The sequence below is a fragment of the Salvelinus sp. IW2-2015 genome, linkage group LG7, assembly GCF_002910315.2.
Source record: "Salvelinus sp. IW2-2015 linkage group LG7, ASM291031v2, whole genome shotgun sequence".
In the NCBI taxonomy this organism is placed as follows: Eukaryota; Metazoa; Chordata; class Actinopteri; order Salmoniformes; family Salmonidae; genus Salvelinus; species Salvelinus sp. IW2-2015.
In genome coordinates this window covers 27,020,764-27,039,542 of record NC_036847.1, presented here as the reverse complement: position 1 = coordinate 27,039,542, position 18,779 = coordinate 27,020,764, and the positions used below count along the sequence as shown (strand labels likewise).

The window sequence follows — 18,779 nt, the reverse complement described above, 5'->3', positions numbered from 1 at the left end:
GAATGCTGTTCTTCGACTACAGCTCAGCATTTAACACCATAGTACCCTCCAAACTCGTCATCAAGCTCGAGACCCTGGGTCTCGACCCCGCCTTGTGCAACTGGGTCCTGGACTTCCTGACGGGCCGCCCCCAGGTGGTGAGGGTAGGTAACAACATCTCCACTCCGCTGATCCTCAACACCGGCCCACAAGGGTGGCTTCTGAGCCCTCTCCTGTACTCCCTGTTCACCCACGACTGCGTGCCATGCACGCCTCCAACTCAATTATCAAGTTTGCGGACGACACTACAGTGGTAGGCTTGATTACAACAACGACGAAACGGCCTACAGGAGGAGGTGAGGGCCCACGGAGTGTGGTGTCAGGAAAATAACCTCACACTCAACGTCAACAAAACAAAGGAGATGATTGTGGACTTCAGGAAACAGCAAAGGAGCACCCCCTATCCACATCGACGGGACAGTAGTGGAGAAGGTGGAAAGTTTTAAGTTCCTCGGTGTACACATCACGGACAAACTGAATTGGTCACCCACACAGACAGAGTTGTGAAGAAGGCGCAGCAGCCCTCTTCAACCTCAGGAGGCTGAAGAAATTGGCTTGTCACCAAAAGCACTCACAAACTTCTACAGATGCACAATCGAGAGCATCCTGTCGGGCTGTATCACCGCCTGGCGGCAACTGCTCGCCCCACACCGTAAGGCTCTCCAGAGGGTAGTGAGGTCTGCACAACGCATCACCGGGGCAACTACCTGCCCTCCAGGACACCTACAACACCCGATGTCACAGGAAGGCCATAAAGATCATCAAGGACACAACACCCAAGCCAATGCCTGTTCACCCGCTATCATCCAGAAGGCGAGGTCAGTACAGGTGCATCAAAGCAGGGACCGAGAGGCTGAAAAACAGCTTCTATCTCAAGGCCATCAGACTGTTAAACAGCCACCACTAACATTTAGTGGCCGCTGCCAACTACTGACTCAACTCAACACTTTAATAATGGGAATTGATGAAATTATGTAAAAATGTACCACTAGCCACTTTAAACAATGCCACTTAATATAATGTTTATATACCCTACATTACTCACTCATATGTATATGTATATACTGTACTCTATATCATCTACTGCATCTTGCCATCTTTATGTAATACATGTATCACTAGCCACTTTAAACTATGCCACTTATGTTTACATACCCTACATTACTCATCTCATATGTATATACTGTACCCTATACCATCTACTGCATCTTGCCTATGCCGTTCTGTACCATCACTCATTCATATATCTTTATGTACATATTCTTTATTCCTTTACAATTGTGTGTATAAGGTAGTAGTTGTGGAATTGTTAGGTTAGGTTACTTGTTGGTTATTACTGCATTGTCGGAACTAGAAGCACAAGCATTTCGCTACACTCGCTTAACATCTGCTAACCATGTGTATGTGACCGATAACATTTGATTTGATTTGATTCACATACATGTATATATATAATATGTAAATATGTATGTATATAATATATGTATGTATATACATACATATATATGTATATATGTATGTAAATATGTATGTATATATACATGTAAAATTGTATGTATATATATATACATACATACATACATGTATATGTATAGATTACAAATTAATAAAAAATTACCAAGTAGATGTCCTAAAGAAATGTGTGGAGTGGTTTAAAAACGTGTTTTAATGACTCCAACCTAAGTGTATGTAACCTCCGACTTCAACTGTATGTCCTTCACCACACAACACACACACACACAACACACACACACACACACACACACACACACACACACACAACACACACACACACACACACACACACACGTTCAAAAGTTGTTGCAAAAAAAAGCCATATCTCAGACCGGCCAACAAAAAGAAAGTTAAGTGAGCAAAACAACAGACACTGGACAGAGAAACTCTGCCGAGAAGGCCAGCATCCCGGAGTCACCTCGTCACTGTTGACGTTGAGACTGGTGTTTTGCAGGTACTATATAATGAAGCTGCCAGTTGAGAACTTGAGGCGTCTGTTTCTCAAACTAGACACTAATGTACTTGTCCTCTTGCTCAGTTGTGCACCGGGGCCTCCCACTCCTCTTTCTATTCTGGTTAGAGCCCGTTTGCGCTGTTCTATGAAGGGAGTAGTACACAGCGTTGTACAAGATCTTTAGTTCCTTGGCAATTTCTCACATGGAATAGCCTTCAATTCTCAGAAAAAGAATAGACCGACGAGTTTCAAAAGAAAGGTCTTTGTTTCTGGCCATTTTGAGCCTGTAAATCAAACCCACAAATGCTGATGCTCCAGATACTCAACTAGTCTAAAAGAGGCCCGTTTTATTGCTTCTTTAAGCAGTACAACAGTTTTCAGCTGTGCTAACAATTTCAAAAGGGTCTTCTAATGATCAATTAGCCTTTTAAAATGATAAACTTGGATTAGCTAACACAACGTGCCATTGGAAGACAGGATTGATGGTTGCTGATAATGGGAACTCTGGACGCCTATGTAGATAGTCCATGAAAAATAAAAAAAATCTGCCGTTTCCAGCTACAATAGTTATTTACAACATTAACAATGTCTACACTGTATTTCTGATCAATTTGATGTTATTTAAGTGGGCAAAAAAAATATGTTTCTTTCAAAAACAAGGACATTTCTAAGTGACTCCAAACTTTTGAACGGTAGTGCATGTCTGAGCAAAGTCACATGTGTGTGTGTGTGCGCACAACAATGTTGTTAATCGTTTCAGTGAATGGACATGTTTGCAGCACACATGTTGCAATGAGCCCCTGTGCAATGCCATAGTGTGTGAGTGAAATATGGAGTGGTGCTCATTGGAAAAGAGTTGGCAGACAGTGATATAAGTAGGAGACTTGTTATTGGGAGAGACATTGTGAAAGAGAAAAGGCACCGCCCCAGGTTTTTAATAGGACCCGTTGTGTTTGGTCTACTGCTCTACACACACACACACACACACACACACACACACCACACACACACACACGTTGTTGGTGCCCACACCCAGAGCTAATTCAATTCCTTGCTTCCCATTGTCATCCACATACTGTCTGTCCCCAGCAGCCAGCTCCCACGCTCTCACAACACACACGATCACAGGCAGCATGAATCAACACATCAGTGAACAGCTATGACATTCAGAGTCAAGACAATAGACGATTATGTTTAGCTACATCGAGCACAGACCAAACAGTCACGATGACATTTGGATATGGCTACTTATGCTCTAATAAAGCCTTCATTTCAGTTATTTACTGTGTGCTTTGTTAACGCTGCAGTCAGATGATAGTGTGGTTGGTGCACAGTGTTTCAGTGAAAGATTCCAAACCCTAACATCACTGTAACATCACCCCACATACGGGTTCCTTCAGGACCAGGCCCTAACATGTTAGTCATCTTTGATTTGGCAAATTTAAGCAGAGATTCCCGAGCCTGGTTGACACGATTAACGTGGTACACAGTGAGGGAGAGCTGTGACACACTGGTCTGGACAGGAGTCGGTTTGTTGGTGCAATGTTCACACAAAAATTGTCTTGAGCTTTGATTATTTCTCTAACTGTTTATTTATTTCTCTCTCTTGGGGGGTTGAGATCTCATTGTTTGGATTTGAAAATCCAACAGCTGTATTGGAGGGGGGCGGCTCTCAGGGGCTGTGTGTTGTCCATGTGGGTGTTTGAGTGAGAAAGACAAAAGGAGAACCAAAATCAGTTTTTTAAAAGTACAGCCCCCTTTATTATTGAAGCATCGTGCCTACACCATCAAGGAGCCTATCCAGACTCTAAAGTCAGGAAGACTGAGTTGTGTGAGCCAGACTAAAGACCATCTTAGCAGCTAGTCCTTCTTATCATCAGTCATTTGAACATGTAAGACTTTGTGGCTAAAAGTAGACGTACTGAATTACACCCCTGGCTTGGACCATATATGATGTTTGTCTGGTGTCTACTAACTGTGGCCGACACAATCACAAACACGATTGGTTTGACTCAATTGTGTAGTCTTGTACAAATAATAAGACAATTGTGCACTCACACACCCTCAACTGACAGACAGTCATTGGTCCAGACTCCAGACAGACACAAGTTCAGACTCACTCCCATCTAACTAATCAAACAGATCCCAAACACAGACAAAAGTACCCAACATTAATGGCTCATACTCCTTCACTGAAAAGCACCAATTTCAACTCAATCATGAGCTACTCTCTTTCTCTCAAACACACAAAGCGGGCCTCTTTGGGGCAACTCCTCTCTCCGCCTCGCTTTTTCTCTCTTCCTTTGGAGCAAGTATACACAGACTGATACAAATATACACAAACTGAGATATCCAGACAGACAGTCAAATAAATGACAAACACACACATTACTAGGCCCAGCACTCACAACAATGTATTCATTATGATCTAAGAAATGTATTGTTTCCACAGCTGATGTTCTAGACATGGAAGTCTTCTCTGCTCTCTAATCCTTCCCAGCCCCTCATATCCTGGTCTGTTATGGTCTGGTGTTCAGACTTCACTCAAACAGCCTTTGCCTCCGTCGGCATGCCTTCCACTCAATAAGCTGCCTGGGTGACTTCTCTCCACACAACTAAACAAATAATATAGCTACAGCCTGGGAGACCAGCACTTACCGTACTGCTACGGCTAACTACTACTGAGACGTAGTGGAATAATGAAGTAGAGCTTAAAAAATACTTTATCGTATCAATCATGATTTCTCTGAATTAAGAATGCAAATACTACTAAGAACTACTAAGAACGCAAATACTAAGCAATAAATACCCAGGGAGTATGCTTTACATCAAAAAGACATGACTTCAAGTACTACTTATTGGGTCTGCCATCTAGGATATCTCGTATATATATATATATATTAGAGGTCGACCGATTAATCGGAATGGCCGATTAATTAGGGCCGATTTCAGGTTTTCGTAACAATCGGAAAACGGTATTTTTGGACACCGTTTTTTTTTTTTACACCTTTATTTAACTAGGCAAGTCAGTTAAGAACACATTCTAATTTTCAATGAAGGCCTAGGAACGGTGGGTTAACTGCCTTGTTCAGGGGCAGAACGACAGATTCTTTACCTTGTCAGCTTGGGGATTCGTTTTTGCAACCTTCTGGTTACTAGTCCAACGCTCTAACCACCTGCCTTACATTGCACTCCACGAGGAGCCTGCATGGCAGGCTGACTACCTGTTACGCGAGGGCAGCAAGAAGCCAAGGTAAGTTGCTAGCTAGCATTAAACTTATCTTATAAAAAACTCTTAACATAATCACTAGTTAACTACACACGGTTGATATTACTAGTTTATCTAGTGTGTCCTGTGTTGCATATAATCGATACGGTGCCTGTTAATTTCTCATTGAATCACAGCCTACTTCGCCAAACGGGTGATGATTTAGCACTGTCGTTGCACCAAACCTAACCATAAACATCAATGCCTTTCTTTAAAATCAATACACAAGTATATATTTTTAAACCTGCATATTTAGTTAATATTGCCTGCTAACATGAATTTCTTATAATTAGGGAAATTGTGTCACTTCTGAAGCAGTTTGGGCCACCTGGCTCGTTGCGAACTGTGTGAAGTCCATTTATTCCTAACAAAGACCGTAATTAATTTGCCAGAATTGTACATAATTATGACATAACATTGAAGGTTGTACAATGTAACAGCAATATTTAGACTTAGGGATGCCACCCGTTAGATAAAATACGGAACGGTTCCGTATTTCACTGAAAGAATAAACGTTTTGTTTTCGAAATGATAGTTTCCGGATTCGACCATATCAATGACCAAAGGCTCGTATTTCTGTGTGTTATGTTATAATTAAGTCTATGATTTGATATTTGATAGAGCAGTCTGACTGAGCGATGGTAGGCAGCAGCAGGCTCGTAAGCATTCATTCAAACAAACAGCACTTTCGTGCGTTTGCCAGCAGCTCTTCGCAATGCTTCAAGCATTGAGCTGTTTATGACTTCAAGCCTATCAACTCCCGAGATTAGGCTGGTATAACCGATGTGAAATGGCTAGCTAGTTAGCGGGGTGCGCGCTAATAGCGTTTCAAATGGTGACGTCACTCGCTCTGAGACTTGGAGTAGTTGTTCCCCTTGCTCTGCAAGGCTTTTGTGGAGCGATGGGTAACGATGCTTCGAGGGTGGCTGTTGTCGATGTGTTCCTGGTTCGAGCCCAGGTAGAGGCGAGGAGAGGGACCCTTTAGGGTCTTGACCTGATTCTCTAGTGTACTCTCCGAAGACTTATATTAGCAGGCTTGTCACAGATCCTTGGAGGTTTGTCATCATTATGAAACTCCATGTGGTTTTCCCCCAATCTGCCTCACAACTCCTCAAATATACATATACACAGATGACAAGTCAGAGTTTAGTTTGACCAAGGACTTTCCCACTGGTTTGGGACGGAATACTGTTACACTGGCAATACTCAAGTGCCTATAAGAACATCCAATAGTCAAAGGTATATCAAATACAAATGGTATAGAGAGAAATAGTCCTATAATAATTCCTATAATAAATACAACCTAAAACTTCTTACCTGGGAATATTGAAGACTCATGTTAAAAGGAACCACCAGCTTTCATATGTTCTCATGTTCTGAGCAAGGAACTTAAACGTTACCGTTTTTTCATGGCACATATTGCACTTTTACTTTCTTCTCCAACACTTTGTTTTTGCATTTTTTAAACCAAATTGAACATGTTTCATTATTTATTTGAGGCTAAATTGATTTTATTGATGTATTATATTAAGGTACAAGAAAAGTGTTCATTCAGTATTGTTGTAATTGTCATTATTACAAATTTTAAATAAATAAAAAATATATAAATAAAAATCGGCCGATTAATCGGTATCGGCTTTTTTTGGTCCTCCAATAATCGGTATCGGCATTGAAAAATCAATCGTCCGACCTCTAATAAATATATATATCTATCAATATTATTATTTTTTTACAGTTTTCTGGTAACTCATTTTGATGTCCCTCTTGGGAGTTGAGCACACGACTGGGGGATAGCCTAGGTTTCCTAAAGATTACATAGTGTAGGTCTCACCATTTGGTTGTGGTTGGTAGATACTGTAGGTGGAAACATGGGTGGGGGGGACAGATGAGATCAAAGGGATAAATCAGATCCCCAGATCATGACTGGACCTGGTCGAATCATGTATTATTCTATGTATAAACTTTGACGCGTCTGTGAGAAGAGGCAGGATAAAACCGTACCGCCGCTCTCTTTCTTCTCCCACCATCCGACGATTCCTTTAGCTGGGCTCAGAGTGCCAGAAGCCGGCCAGAGCTTTTCTAATGCAGGAGGCCAACGCCACCCTATCATGTCTGTCTCCTATTAACCGCCCTCCCTTTACTTGGGATTGGTTTGGTCCTCTTCAAACAAATATGGATGTCTACAGAAAAACATGCACTCACTCTGCCTTAGCCTTGTAACCTCTGACACAACACATGTCCCTCTGACACAACACGTGTCAGAGATTAAGGCTAAGGCAGAGAATGCATGTTTTTCTGTGACACATGGGATGATACATCCATAAAACTTGAACAGGCTTATTTTCTAATTTGGAATGAGGCGATTGACCGTCCAAGCCCACACCTGAGGCTGAGCGACTGCTCAGTGTCTGGTTTATGTTAATAAGACCTATGCCACAGGTATTAGAATGTGTCCAGTGTTGTACTGAGATGCCTGCTGCGTTATGCTTTTAGTTCCAATCCAGTCAAATAATGTTGACGTACAACCGGACGCATTTCGCCCAGGCTGGGTTGAACACTCCTAACCAAAACGGCCACAGCCACAGGCCTAAAAGCTCAGTACATCTCGTACCAAACCAGTGGGAAAGTCCTTGGTCAAACTAAACTCTGACTTGTCATCTGTGTATATGTATATTTGAGGAGTTGTGAGGCAGATTGGGGGAAAACCACATGGAGTTTCATAATGATGACAAACCTCCAAGGATCTGTGACAAGCCTGCTAATATAAGTCTTCGGAGAGTACACTAGAGAATCAGGTCAAGACCCTAAAGGGAGTGGGGACTTGACCACTGGCATACTACCACCCCCCAGATAAAATATGAACATGTTATAAGCAATGGCACATTTTTTTTACAAGAAATTAGCTGTAAACATTTTCTCTCAGCCTCAAATATATATAGAAAAAAAAACTAAACAAATATGCGGGGAGGGCTTGCACAGACCTTGTTGGGGGGGGGCACGCTAAACTGTTGCACACCACTGGACCTGACCAAATTGTAAATTATAGCGTTGCTAGAAAGCCCAGAAAATGATTTTGAAAAATAGATAAAAATGATAGAACATTTGAAATGTACTGTATATAAACTAAGAACATCCAAGACAGTTTCTTCACTCTGTCATTGCCTGATTGCCTCTAGAAAGATTCAACCTTCTATATTTAAAGCAAAATGGTAGAAGGAATTGAAGACTGATATATCAACAGTTATATACAGAGCCACCACATAAAAGAACTCCTCACCAACCCAAGCGAAAAGAAAATTCACATTCAAGAAAGCATTATAAGTACATCTAATGAGATTGACTATGAGTGCACAGATCCTGTCTACTTGTTAATGCTTTTTAAATGTATGTCAATTGTAAAAGTATTTTATTTGTCGGACCCCAGGAAGACTAGCTGTCTTCATTGCGTCGGCTAATGGGGATCCTAATAAAATCTAAAATCAGAGGAAGTTTGTAGAAGTATTTTGAATATATTGTTCCAAACTGAAAAACATGGTGGGAATTTTGTTGGAAAAATATGACTCTGTTTTGAATCACACCTAGAATCAAAAGCCAATAGCTAGGTACACAAGCATGGGGGCAGCTGTGTGGCCATGTAGGCTAGATCCCAACCACACATGTTTTCGTGGAATGTCTGAAGATAACACTGTTCTGTGACAATACTGTATGTTCTGTAATAAAATATGTTCTGGGATAGGAAGTCCCTAGAACCTGCCCTGTTATGTACCTTGGTAATGTTCTGGAGGTTGTAATTGACAGTGACATATCGTTGATTAAAGTTTGATTTTCTGCTTGTAAAAAAAGTTATTAACAGGAATTGGTATAAAGTGTAAGCTCCAAAGTCTGAAGAATTGTAAAGTATAATTGAAGAAATAATTGTTATGGAAAGATTGACTTATGCCTTAAAAAAGGTCCAATGCAGCCTTTTTGATCTCAATATCAAATCATTTCTGGGTAACAATGAAGTACCTTGCTGTGACTGTTTACAATTAAAATGGTCAAAAAGAAACAAAAATAGATTCTTAGCAAAGAGCAATTTCTCAAGCAAGAATTTTTCTAGGACTGTCTGGGAGTGGTCTAATTTGGAAGGGGAAACTGAAAATGTGCTTTTATTGGCAGAGGGGTTTAGAACTCTTTCTTATTGATCTATTTACCAATTTACCGCATGGTGATGTCACCATGGAAGGCCAAAACTCCATCCCACCAAAACAGGCTGACATTTCTGGTGGTCTTTTCAAACAGTTCTTACACGAAAAGGGCATTATCATCATGTTCACAATTCACAGTATTATTTCAACCACAGTGTGGAAATATAAATAAAACAAAGGAAAAAAACTAATTTGACTGCAAAAAGAAGTTTACTTTGGTAAAAATAAATAAATATAATTGCTTTAATATATTGTACTGTACCTACCTTATGGCAACAGTTTTTTCCCCTGCTTTTCAGTTTTGATGCTGTGTAATTTGGAAAAAGTTTAAAAAAAAATCTGTTTAATAAAAAGAGGTCCAGAAACTGCTTTTCCAACCTATATCCCAAATCACACAAGTAAGCAGTGTCAAAAACTCTGAACTGACCATCTCCCAAAAAAACATGTTATTTTTCCAATGGGCAACGGTCCATTTGATTAGTTGTGTTTGGTCCGTTATTGTACAGTAGAGTTTGTGAGTTGTCTGTTCTATGACAGAGATAACCTCAAGGCCATCCACCTAAAAGAACCTCACAGGAAATAGCTATTTTTACAAAGTAAACATTCCACCAAAAGTGTTTCAACATGCAACATGAAGAGCCTTGCCTGTACACTGCACATGCATGCACAGATTGCACACCCACACCTTGAGAAATAGGCTAGTACTTAATATCAAAAGACGCAGATCACCCTGAAGTCAAGTCTTTTATCCCTAAAAGGTATAGTCAAGCCTTTTGCCCTATAACCATGATGTACTGTATCTACTCAGAGGCATTTTTAAATACACAATCCTAAAACAGCAGATTTTCTGTTGGCTTCACCTCAGACTGAACTATCAAAAAATGAGGTGTTTATTTTACATTTTACACACAAACAAAGTGTTATCGAAGTGACCACATGAGAAAACAAAATAACCACTCACCAGCAGCTGATCTGTCTCCACTCTAATGCAGTCAAGGGCACTGAGACGGGAGTTAGTGTTGTCTCAGGCTACACCGCTGGACTATGATGCAACCAGGCTTCCTATCCATAGTTTTAGGGAAGGAAAGGAGACAGATAGGCAGGAAGGCGGTGTGCATGACCAAAAAAGGAGGAAGTGAGAAAGAAAAAAACAAAACGATTTTGGGAGCTGCTGGAAACTCCTAGAGACAAATTAGGTCTTTCTCTAGGATAACTGATGATTTGGAGACAGGCTGTTCCACTTTCAACTTGGAAATTGATCGTTTGGAAGCCACTTTGGATTTGATATAATGAAAACGGAGAGGGGAGACACTGGCTGGTGCTGCTGAAGATCTTGGCTTGTTGATATAAGAACCAGATGTGGAATATGCCGACGTCTAAGGAAAACCAGACTTAAAGGCCACTAAACTTTGGATTTGGATTTGTGTGCGTGCACGCGCGTGCGTGCGTGCCATCATCCCTAGCAGGCAGCTAACATTGTCAGAGGCACACAACACGTAAACAAACCGGCAAAACACTGACAAAAACTATAGAACAGCTGGAGGAAGTTTGTCAACCTATGCTACATGAGGAGCAAGAGTTTACAAGTCAAGACAGAATTAGCGGGTGCATTGCACTAGCACTCTCATTGAAGAACAAAATACCCCTCTCACCTTCACTCTGACTATACTCAGCCAGGTATGATATCCCATCTGTCCCTATACATTACACCTAGATGTGAACCAAATGTAAGATCAACCCTAAACTACACAATCCTAGATGATAACGACACATGCTGGGATCCTTGCACTCAGGACTGTTCAATGTCGGTCCTGGAGAGGCATAATAATTCTGGTTTTCATCCTCTCCGTCTAATAAGGGACTAATTCAGATCTGGGACACCAGGTGAATGCAATTTACCAGGTAGAAACAAAAAAAACAGAAGCTTATCAGCCCTCCAGGACCAGAATTGAACAGCCCTGCTTTCACTGAACCTCAGTACTAATGCAGACAGTGGGAGAAGTTGTGAGAGAGGGAGGATGTTTTCTCAATCACACACCCCCAGTATGAAAAAAAATAATTTGATGAGAAAAAGTGTGATGGGAAATGTTTATTCAAGTTTCAATGGGAAAGTGGCAAATAGTTCCAGCTGTTTAAAGGTTGGTGGCAGGCAGACCAGAATTAAAAGTCCCACCCTGGATAGATGCTCCTCTAATCTATACTGAACAAAAATATAAACACAACATGTGTTGGTCCCACATTTCATGAACTGAAATAAATGTTAGCGAAATTTCTCCTTTGCCAAGATAACCCATCCACCTTACAGGTGTGGCATATCAAGAAGCTGAAAATCTTAATCCTTTGAAGAATTTTTTCCCTTTTTTTTTTTTTTTAATTTTCACCAAAAATGACATACCCAAATCTAACTGCCTGTAGCTCAGGTCCTGAAGCAAGGATATGCATATTCTTAGTACCATTTGAAAGGAAACACTTAAGTTTGTTGAAATGTGAATGGAATGTAGTAGAATAACACACAATACATCTGGTAAAAGTTACAAAGAAAAAAAAAAAACGTTCTTTTGTATTTGTTTTGTACCATCATCTTTGAAATGCAAAGATTATGCACTCTCCTCAAACAATACCATGGTATTATTTCACTGTAATAGCTACAGTAAATTGGACAGTGCAGTTAACTTAAAATCTTGTTAATCTTTCTGCCAATATCAGATATGTCTATGTCCTGGGAAATGTTCTTGTTCCTTACAACCTCATGCTAATCGCATTAGTCTATCATTACACAGCTGCACCTTGTGCTGGGGACAACAAAAGGCCACTCTAAAATGTGCAGTTTTTTTCACAACACAATGCCAGAGTTGTCTCAAGTTGAGGGAGCATGCAATTGGTATGCTGACTGCAGGAATGTCCACCAGAGCTGTTGCCAGAAAATGTAACGTTCATTTCTCTACCATAAACCGCCTCCAACGTCATTTTAGAGAATTTGGCAGTACATCCAACCGGCCTCATAACCGCAGTCCACGTGTAACCATGCCAGCCCAGGACCTCCACATCCGGCATCTTCTGAAACCAGCCACCCAGACAGCTGATGAAATTTATGAGTTTTTCTGTCTGTAATAACGCCCTTTTGTGAGAAAAAACTCATTCTGATTGGCTGGGCTTCCCTGTGGGTGGGCCTGGGGAGCCAGGCCCACCCATGCCCTGTGCCCCTGCCCATAGATTAGGGTCTAATGAATTAATTTCAATTGACTGATTTCCTTATATGAACTGTAACTCAGTAAAATCACTGAAATTTAAGCATGTTGCATTTATATTTTTGTTCAGTAAAGTTTGTCCATCAGTGAGTGAGTGTGAGAGAAAGTATTTGATAATCTGACAGACAAGAGAGTAGGAGGGGAATTCCTCATAAAAGTAGAACAAAAACAGGACCATCGTTTTTGGGAATTTCACGAAATGTAATCCATAGGAGGGTGCTTTGGAGGAAGGATTGTTAAAATACAGTTGCGGCCAAATATATTGGCACCCTTTAACTTTTCTTAAATAATTCCCTATTTATTCTAAATTAAGTTGTCTCCACACCTTATTGGATTTCAACATTGCAGAACCTGTTTCATTTTTGTAAACCTAAGGTTACAATTTTAGTAGAAAATAAATAAAGAAAATAAAGACAAAAGGGCCTGGACAAAATGATTGGCACCCAAGCGCTAGTACTTTGTTGTATAACCCAACTGCAGACAAATGCTTATTGTAGCCATCAATGAGCTTGCTGCACCTATTTAGTGGCCCACTTTCCTGGAGCAAACTTCTCTAATTCTTCCAAGTTTGAGGGTGCTCTCCAGCAGCTGCTGTTTTCAGATCTCGCCATGTGATTCAGATCTGGACTGTTCGCTGGCCACTCCAGAATAGGCCAACGTTTCCTCTTGAACCACTCCTTTTTTTATGTGTGTTTGGGGTTGTTGTCCTGCTGGAAGACCCACAACCTTCAATTGAGACCCAGTTTTTGGACGCTGGGTTGAACATTGGACTCCAGAAGAGCTGAAAATCTGCTGATGTCATGATACCTTGAGCATGTTCAAGGCCCTTAGCACTAGAGGCAGAAAAGCAACCCCACAGAATTATCAAACCTCCCCCATGTTTGATTGTAGGGAGGGTGTTCTTTTCTTTGAAAGCTTCATTTGGTTGTCCCTACGATGCAGTGGTGTAATGTACTTCAGTAAAAATACTTGAAAGTACTACTTCAGTAGGTTTTTTGGTTATTTGACAAGTTTTACACATGCCTAAAGAAAATAAATGTACTTTTTACACCATACATCTTCCCTGACACCCAAAAGTACTCGTTACATTTTGAATGCTTAGCAGAACAGGAAAATGGTCCAATTCACTGACTTATCAAGAGAACATACCTGGTCATCCGTACTGCCTCTTATCTGACTAAACTCACTAAACACACGCATTTGTAAATTAGGTCTGGTGTTGCAGTGTGCCTCTGGCTATCCGTAAATAAAATGGTGCTATCTGGTTTGTTTAATATAAGGAATTTTAAATGATTTATACTTTTACTTTTGATACTTAAGTATATTTAAATCAAATATTTTTAGACTTTTACTCAAGTAGTATTTTACTGGGTGACTCACTTTTTATTAAGATATCATTTTCTATTAAGATACCTTTACTTCTACTCAAGTACGGCAATTGGTTACTTTTTCCACTACTGTTACTATGCCAAAATTGTATATTTTCAGTATTCATATGCAGTATTAATGTCAGAACATTGTTATTGAAATCAAAATACTACTCGTATTACAAAGCAAGCAGTAAAGCTACTATACATACAGCATGACACCAATTTTTCCTTTGTTGCACATACAGATGAAACATTATGGAGTCTTGAAAGGAGGACTGGGTAAGGCCAAAATGTAACAAATGTTCAAACTTCAATTATTTTTCAAAAGGGGCACAACTTTCACCGGGGCTGTTTTACATTGCAATGTGATAGAAGCAGCAGCGGTCTGCTACAGAACCATGTGGATGCCTCTGAGCGGCCGGTAGGCTGTTGGAGAGGCTTGTACTTTCTATTGAGCTTTTTTTATACACTAGCTTTTAGGAGTGGGATGTTTTTCAGACGAAGAAATATGGGTGATCAATATTTAGCCCTATTTCTAGGCAATGTAGTAAACTATAGTGTAATCATAGGCCTATTTAGGAAGTACATTTCCTTGGAAAGATAACTGCCCCATGCTTCATCGCCCATGCTTAGGCTATAGGTTACTCTATTTAATTGAGACCAAACGCGCACCTGATCTCACAGGTATAGCTACTGAACTTTAAGGAACAAGAATGATGACAGCAACACTTGCAACGTTTTGCATAGGCCTATTGGATATAGCCTACCTTTTAGCAGGACGATTTGCAGGCAGAGACAAATAAATGGGTAATCAATACCTATTGAAAATGAAAAGGGTGCAGCGCTCGCTCACTTTAGCAGCCTAACCTATGTGCGCTTTTCCTTTTCAATGATGATTGCATTTTTTGATTGGAGAGGTAGGCTACTGAAGTTGAAGTACCGAATTCTGACTGTGTGAATGTGAAAAAGATGTGCTTTTAATACAATAGGTAGGCTAACGCACACAGAGCAGAAAAGAGGACTATTTACAAATAATCTGTGCTCTTGCTGGCAGCCTGAGAAATGCAGACCACGCCACAATGATCTCTGTCTGGACCTGCATGTCCCGGAGGCATCCCCCGGGAATGCAACCCTCTAGCGCAGTCAGTACACAACCATATGCTCATCATGTCTTAGCAGCATCAGTTGGTGACAGGGGTACCAGCAGGGTCAGACAGCCAGGGAAGACCAGTCTACGGAGCTCAGGTGAATTTTGCTGTATATTAACAATATCAGTGAATGATACAAAGTTCCATCTTGAATTGTTGGGTATACCTACAGTAGCTTCAGGACAGCAGCTTAAGCAAAGCTACAGTCTGGGATCTGGGAATAATGGGAATTTCAATTATTGAACCATTGATTCTATTCTTGAAAAATATAATGTATAAATATACACCCAGGTAATTATTTGTCATGCCTTATTTTAGGAGGATCAGATGGTGACATGTCTCAGCAGGGTCAGGCAGCCAGGGAAGACCAGTCTGTTACGGAGGTGAGGTGAATTTTTGCAGATACAACACTACGCTCTCTGTGCGGCAAACACTGGACAAGCCAGGTGCTATTTAAGGCAGTCTGACAAACCTCCAAAGTTCATTTCCAAACTGTATCAAGGGCTGATAGAGGCTTTTCCCAATGATACAAAACAAGTAAAACAAAAATGTCAAGGATCACATCATCTCCACCTTACCTGTCACCCTAGACCCATGCAATTTGCATACCGCCCCAATAGGTTCACAGACGATGCAAATCACCATCACACTGCCCTATCCCATCTGGACAAGAGAAATACTTATGTAAGAATGCTGTTCATTGACTACAGCTCAGCATTCAACACCATAGTACCCTCCAAACACATCATTAAACTTGAGGCCCTGGGTCTCAACCCCGCCTTGTGCAATTGGGTCCTGGACTTTGACGGGCCGCCCCCAGGTGGTGAAGGTAGGAACCAACATCTCCACTTCACTGATCCTCAACACTGGGGCCCCACAAGGGTGCGCGCTCAGCCCCCTCCTGTACTCCCTGTTCACCCATGACTGCCTGGCCATGCACGCCTCTAACTCAATCAAGTTTGCAGACGACAACAGTAGTAGGCCAACGACGAGAGCCTACAGGGAGGTGGTGAGGGCTCTCGGAATGTGGTGTCAGGAAAACAACCTCTCACTCGTCAACAAAACAAAGGAGATGATCGTGGACTTCAGGAAACAGCAGAGCACCCCCTTATCCACATATACGGGACAACAGTGGAGAAGGTGGAAAGTTTCAAGTTCCTCGGCGAACGCATCACGGACAAACTTAAATGGTCCACTCACACAGACTGTGTGGTGAAGGCGCAATAGCACCTCTTCAACCTCAGGAGGCTGAAGAAATTTGGCTTGTCACCTAAAACCCCTCACAAACTTTTAGATGCACAATTGAGAGCATCCTGTCGGGCTGTATCACCGCCTGGTACGTCAACTTCACCGGCCACAACTGCAAGGCTCTCCAGAGGGTGGTGCGGTCTGCACAACGCATCACCAAGGGCAAACTACTTGCCCTCCAGAACACCTATAGCACCTGATGTCACAGGAAGGCCAAAAAGATCATCAAGGACAACAACCACCCAAGCCACTGCCTGTTCAACCCGCTACCATCCAGAAGGCGAGGTCAGTACAGGTGCATCAACCTGGGACTGGGAGACCGAAGCGTTTTTTCAATCTCAAGGCTATCAGACTGTTAAATAGCCATCACTAGCACAGAGGCTGCTGCCCTATATACATAGACTTTAAATCCCTGGACACTTAAATAAACGGATCACTAGTCACTTTAAACAATGCCACTTTACTAATGTTTACATATCTTGCATTACTCATATCTATAAACATTATTCCATCTACTGCATCTTGCCTATGCCGCTCTGTCATTGTATCAATCTATGGATGAGCATTCTTATTGCATCACTTTACTTAGATTTGTGTGTATTACGTAGTTGTGGAATTGTTAGATTACTTGTTAGATATTGTTGCACTGTCGGAACCAGAAGCACAAGCATTTCGCTACACTCGCAATAACATCTGCTAACCATGTGTATGTGACCAATAACATTTGATTTTAATTTGGAGGTGTAAAATACAAAAGGGGTCATATTTGCATATGTTTTGGTTCTTGTGAAGGCTGGCTGAATTCTGGCAAAGAGATGTTCTTTTATCTCAGCATGTCTACAGATTCTCCCTTCTCCGTTTTTGTTTGCTTGGAAATGTTGATACTGGAGACTTATCTGAAGAAACTGTGTAACCAAGCATTTATAGAAGTGCATTGTCATTAATTGGAAGGTTGGTTATCCTCCCACAATGTCAAGTTATGTATCACTAGATTTGATTTACTACAAGACTAAGGGTATACTGGGCAACTTTCATTAGGTCTGGATGACTTGTATGGAATACAGTACGACGACAGTCTATTGAAAACATGCCCACGTCAGGGGAGATACCTATTTAGGTCTGCCGTCCTGTAGGTCACTCTGGCCTTGGCCTAACACACCCGAAACCAATAAGAAATGTTTCAATTAGATCCTAAAGCTGAGTGGGGTGTGTTGGGTTGGGGCGGTGCAGGGTGGTGGACCGCTAAGGACAGTACGGGGGGATCCAGCTACTGTATATCGTCTGCAAGTAAAAATAGCTCTACAATTAGTCCTATGAGATTAATTTATATGGAGGATTTGCTGTTTCTGTGTCAACGTACAGTACCAGTCAAAGGTTTGGACACCTACTCATTCAAGGGTTTTTCTTTAATTTTACTATTTTCTACATTGTCGAATAAGAGAGTGTGCAAAGCTGTCATCAAGGCAAAGAGTGGCTACTTTGAAGAATCTCAAATATAAGACATACACTTTTTTGGTTACTACATGATTCCATACGTGTTATTTCATAGTTTTGATAGAAAAATAAATGAGTAGGTGTGTCCAAACCTTTGACTGGTACTGTACGTATTCAGACCATTTACTCAGTACTTGGTTAAAGCACATTTGGCAGCGATTACAGCCACAAGTCTTCTTGGGTATGATGCTACAAGCTTGGCACATCTGTATTTGGGGAGTTTCTCCCATTCTTCTCTGCATATCCTCTCAAGCTCTGTCAGGTTGGCTGGGGAGCGTTGCTGCACAGCTATTTTCAGGTGTCTCCAGAGATATTCGATCGGGTTCAAGTCCGGGCCCCTCAAGGACATTCAGAGACTTGTCCCGAAGCCACTGCTGCGTTGTTTTGGGTGTGTGCTTAGGGTTGTTGGAAGATGACCCTTCACTCCAGTCTGAGGTCCTGAGTGCTCTAGAGCAGGTTTTCATCAAGGTCCTCTCTGTACTTTGCTTCGTTCATATTTGCCTCGATCCTAACTAGTCTCACAGTCCCCACAGCATGCTGCTGCAACCACCATGCTTCACCGTAGGGATGATGCCAGGTTTACTCCAGACATGACACTTGGCATTCAGGCCAAAGAGTTCAATCTTGGTTTCATCAGATCAGAGAACCTTGTTTGTCATGGTCTGAGAGTCTTCATTCTTAAATGAGGCCACTGTGTTCTTGGGGAGCTTCAATGCTGCAGAAACGTTTTGGTACCCTTCCCCAGATCTGTGCCTCGAGACAATCCTGTCTCAGAGTTCTACTGACAATTCCTTCGACCTCATGGCTT

At 41.4% G+C, this 18,779-nt stretch overlaps 1 protein-coding gene across 2 annotated transcripts in view; it reads right to left on the bottom strand.

Annotated features, from left to right (window-relative positions):
• Positions 1-18,779, bottom strand: part of LOC111966740 (pleckstrin homology domain-containing family G member 5) — a 110,262-nt gene that overhangs the window by 44,371 nt on the left and 47,112 nt on the right. The window contains exon 1 of one of the 2 annotated variants that reach the window (XM_023991641.2): positions 10,425-10,503. The exons of the other annotated variant lie outside the window; for it this stretch is intronic. The gene's annotated coding sequence lies outside the window, so the exon portion shown is untranslated. Of the gene's footprint in view, positions 1-10,424; positions 10,504-18,779 lie in introns of those variants that run through there. 2 annotated transcript variants of the gene reach the window in all.